The following is a 5,828-nucleotide window of genomic DNA, read 5'->3' as shown; positions in this document are numbered from 1 at the left end:
ATCCCATTTGCCACCACGGACATGACTATGGTCACTTTTTTAAGGATTGACCCAAAAATCCCTCCCCAACAAAAGGGGATCAAGTCAACACAACCTCCCACTCAGGTGGAGATGGATTCAAAACAATCTTAGGTCACAAGAGAACAACCAAGAAAGAAGGTGAATCATCAAATCCCTTAGGTACACAGAGTGGAAACAAATTTTCCCTCCTCCAATTTGATCCAGGCGCAGATCAAACCTCGAACCAACCCCAAGAGGAGACAACAAATCTTGTAGCATTCCTAAAGCATCACCTGCTTCGACAAGTCCTCCCCATAACAACGATGTTCCATCAGAAGAAATACCTTCTCCCATGGAGGAAGAATACCTTCAAGATCCATAGCTCAAGGAAGTGGACCTGCAACAAATAACCAAATAATAGCATCTTAAAGATCCATCATCCATTCCTGAAGACCATATCCAATTAGTGGCAAAAGCTTATTTGAGACATCAATATGTGCTCTTATAAAAAGTCAATTCCTCAGGTAACATTCCTTCCCCCTATTCATCTTTCTCTTTGCAAGGAATAAAGAACAACACTCCTCAATCATTCCCCTCAGCTGTCAAAGAGCCTAAGAAGAAGGGAAGGAAAACCAACAGCCAATTCTTGCAAGATCTAGGACAATTTCTTGTTAATTCAGGGCAAGTAGCCCTAATGACAACCCCTTTCCCTCCCCTACCCTTCTCTCAATGATCAAGATCATCTCATGGAATGTGCAAGGAATGAATGAAAAATATAAATGTCAAATCCTCAAAAACCATATAACCATGCATCAACCTGACATTCTTCTCCTGTAGAAGACCAAATTTTCTCACCCAACACTCACTCAAATAATACCCTACCTATGGAAATCTTGCGAATTCCTTTCTCAATGTGCTTCCAGGTCCTTTGGAAGCCTGTCCATTTTTTAGAACCCATCCACAGTCCACATTCGAGTCTCCTTTTCCCTCTCGAGAATTCTCACTGTTGCTTTTCAACCCATTGACTCGTCTCATTCTAGATTTCTTTCCAATGTCTATGGGCCTACTCTTGCCCAAGAAAAAATACCATTCATCTATAGTCTCATTGTTTTCCATTGTATCTTTTCTCTCACACTGTGAATCATGGCTAGAGACTTCAACATAATTTGATCGCTTAATGAAAAAATGGGGGGAAATTAGGAAGCTTGACGATGTCTCAGACTCCTTCAATGCTTTTATTGACAACTGCAACAAGATAGACATTGAAAATATAAATGGTACATTCACCTCGAACAATAGGAGGGGAGGAATTCATCAATTTGCTTCAAGATTATATGGATTCTTGACCTCCAAAGCTCTATTTCTGTCAGGATTGCCACTCAATGCGTCGATCATCCCAAGTTTTGGCTCTGATCACTGACCTATTTCTATGTATACAAACTGGTCGTCATCCCTGAAAAATAAGTCGTTTCTCTTTGAGGTCTTTTGGCCCAAACATCAAGACTTCCTCTCCAAAAAGGTAGATTGGTGGTTCGTCTCTACATTCATCACAGGGAAAGACATGTTCTAGTTCCAGCAAAGATTAAAATTTGTGAAACAAAAGATCAAGGAATGGAAAATAACAAAATTTGGTAACATCCTTTAAGACAAACTATCTTTGGAGACCAAAATCAAAGAATTCTAGTAACATGTAATCTCATCAGGAAGCACTCCCCAGCTACGATAAGTAGAGAGTGCCCTTTGAAATAAACTTTAGGAATGCTTAACCCAAGAGGAAATCTTATACAAGCAAAAATCGAGGATCAAATGGCTAAGGCATGGCGAGAAAATTACTAAGTTCTTCCATCTTTCCATGGTAAACTACATGCACCAAAAAAAAATCCATAGGCTGTGAGATCACAACAACGAGTTGGTGGAGGACCACAATGATATGTCCAATCTATTATCCAATCATTTTAAGGACCTCTTAATATAGCCAAATGGAAACATATTGCCCTCTATATGAAAGATCACTCAACATATCCCCAAGCTCATATCAGATGAAAAAAATGCAACACCTCTAAGGCCCATCTCCATGCAAGAAGTCGAAGCAATTGTTATGAGAAAGCCAAGGAAAATGGCTCCCGGACTGGATGGATTCACAGCTGATTTCTTCCAAGTTTGTTGGCCTCTCCTTGTTCATGACATATGGTGGTTTGTTGAAGACTCCAAAACCTCAACCTCCCTTATTTTGGCATTTGACTCCACTTTCATTGCACTCATGCCCAAATATGGTAAGGACTCCTCCCTGTCGGACTTCAGACTTATTTCTCTTTGCAACGTCATCTACAGATTGTGGCCTTATACAAAGGAAAACTTCATAAAACTCAGCTTAGTGGGCTTGAAATATTATTAAAATTGGTAGATAACGCTTTTGGGTATGGAAGTTGCGTATATATAGAAGATGTGTATATACAGAGGTTGCGCCTATATAGAGACTGCATTTTTGTGCATATATGGAAATTGTGCGTAACTTTCTTATATGTGCATATCTTCTATATATGGATAATAGAGTAAATAGCTTATCGTGCATTCATGGGATATCCCTGATATGAAGTTCCAATTATACCTCATACTAGTTGGTGTAGGAGTCTCATCTGCAATATGACCCGGTTGCCAAAGTAGTGGGTTTTAATGACGTCCCTTGGCTGCAAAAATGCATAAAGTGGTGTAATCATGACTTTGGTGAACAAGTGTATGAATCTACAAAAGGACAAGTATAATGCATGGAAAGTTCTAACACACGAAGGGAAAATGAGTGAGCCCCTTAGAAACCTGTAATAGTACGCAACTTGAAAGGGACACACGAGCATAAATACATCACAAGCTAAGATATGCACATAACTTTCCTATATAGATTAAATAGCTTATATGGAAATTGTGTGTAACTTTTTTATATGTGCATATCTTCCGTATATGTGTAACTTTCTTATATGTGTATATCTTCCGTATATGCATATCTTTTATATATGTGAATCTACAATATATGCGCAACTTTCATATATAGAAATCGCACGTATATGGAAATGTGCACATATAAGAAAATTATGTATATACGGAAGATATGCACATATCTTTCATATATGCACAATTTTCGTATATGCGCAATTTCCATATACAGAAATTGCACATATATGGAAATTGTGCATATACGGAAGATATGCGCATATCTTCGGTATATCCCTAACTTTCTTATATGTGCATATCTTCCGTATATGCACATCATTTATGTATCTTCATCGTATATGCACAAATTCCATATACGGAAATTGTGCATATACGGAAGATATGTGCATATCTTTGTCTATACATAAATTTCGTATATGTGCAAATTCCATATATAGAAATTGCGCATATATGGAAATTGATCATATACGGAAGATATGTGTATATCTTCCATATATACATAGCTTTCTTATATGTGCATATCTTCCATATATGCACATCTTTTATGTATGTGCATCTACCGTATATACACAAATTCCATATACAGAAATTGTGCATATATAGAAGATGTGTATATACAGAGGTTGCGTATATATGGAAGTTGCATATATATAGAAGATGTGTATATACAAAGGTTGTGCCTATATAGAGACTGCATTTTTTTGCATATATGGAAATTGTGCATATACGGAAGATATGTGCATATCTTCTATATATCTGTCACTTTCTTATATATGCATATCTTCTGTATACACACGTTTTTTATGTATCTGCATCGTATATGCGCAAATTCTATATACAAAAATTGCACATATATAGAAATTGTGCATATACGGAAGATTTGCGCATATCTTTGGTATATCCGTAACTTTCTTATATGTGCATATCTTCTGTGTATGCAGGTCGTTTATATATCTGCATCATATATGCGCAAATTCCATATACAAAAATTGTGCATATATGGAAATTGTGCATATACAGAAGATATGCGCATCTCTTCCATATATACATAAATTTCGTATATACGCAAATTCCATACACAGAAATTGCGTATATACGAAAATTGTGCATATACACAATATATGCACATATATGAAACATATCTTTCATATATGTGCATCTTTTGTATATGTGCATCTACTGTATATGCGCATATCTTCCGTATATGTGTAAATTTCTTATATGTGCATATCTTCCGTGTATGCACGTCTTTTATATATGTGCATCTACCGTATATGCGCAACTTCCGTATACAAAAATTGCGCATATATGAAAATTGTGCATATACGGAAGATATGTGCATATCTTCCATATATGTGTAACTTTCTTATATATGCATATCTTCCATATATGTACATCTTTTATGTATGTGCATCTACCATACATGTGCAACTTCCATATATGGAAATTTTTCATATATAGAAATTGTGCATATACGGAAGATATGCACATATCTTTTGTATATGCGAAATTTTTCTCTATGCAACTTCTGTATATACACATAACGTCTATGTATGTGAAACTTTAGTATATATAACTTTTGTATATGTGCATCTTTTGTATATGCGCAACTTCCGTATATGCACATATCTTCTGTATATGTGTAACTTTCTTATATGTGTATATCTTCTGTATATGCATGTCTTTTATATATGTGAATCTACAGTATATGCACAACTTCCATATACATAAATTGCACGTATACGGAAATGTGCACATATAAGAAAGTTATGTATATACGGAAGATATGCACATATCTTCCGTATATGCACAATTTCCGTATATGCGCAATTTTCATATACAGAAATTGCGCATATATGGAAGATATGCGTATATCTTCAGTATATCCCTAACTTTCCTATATGTGCATATCTTCTGTATATGCATATCGTTTATGTATCTTCATTGTATATGCGCAAATTCTATATACATAAATTGCACATATACGGAAATTGTGCATGTACGGAAGATATGTGTATATCTTCCATCTATACATAAATTTCGTATGCGAAAATTCCATATACAGAAATTGTGTATATATGGAAATTGTGCATATACGGAAGATATGTGCATATCTTCCATATATACATAACTTTCTTATATGTGCATATCTTTCGTATATGCATGTCTTTTATGTATGTGCATCTACAGTATATACGCAAATTCCATATACAGAAATTGTGCATATACGCAATATATGCACATATTTTTCGTATATGTCCATCTTTTGTATATGTGCATCTACCATATATGCGCAACTTCCGTTTATGCACATATATTCCGTATATGCATAAATTTATTATATGTCCATATCTTCCGTATATGCACGTCTTTTATATATGTGCATCTACCATATATGCGCAACTTCCATATACAAAAATTGTGCATATACGGAATATATTTGCATATCTTCCATATATGCGTAACTTTCTTATATGTGAATATATTCCATATATGTACGTCTTTTATGTATGTGCATCTACCGTACATGTGCAACTTCCATATATGGAAATTTTGCATATACAGAAATTGTGCATATACAGAAGATATGCGCATATCTTCTGTATATGTGAAACTTTTCTATATGCACATATCTTCTAGGTATATGTGCAACTTCCGTATATACACATAACCTCCATGTATGTGAAACTTTAGTATATATAACTTCCATATATGTGCATCTTTTGTATATGCGCAACTTCCATATATGCACATATCTTCCGTATATGCGTAACTTTCTTATATGTGTATATCTTCCGTATATGCATGTCTTTTATATATGTGAATCTACAGTATATGCAAAACTTCCATATAGGAGACTCATGGATGACGGTTGTCTACTC

The sequence above is a fragment of the Pinus tabuliformis genome, chromosome Q, assembly GCF_031772625.1.
Source record: "Pinus tabuliformis cultivar Carrire ecotype Pingquan chromosome Q, CPIR1, whole genome shotgun sequence".
NCBI lineage: Eukaryota > Viridiplantae > Streptophyta > Pinopsida > Pinales > Pinaceae > Pinus > Pinus tabuliformis.
Note: the sequence above shows the minus strand (reverse complement) of the source record.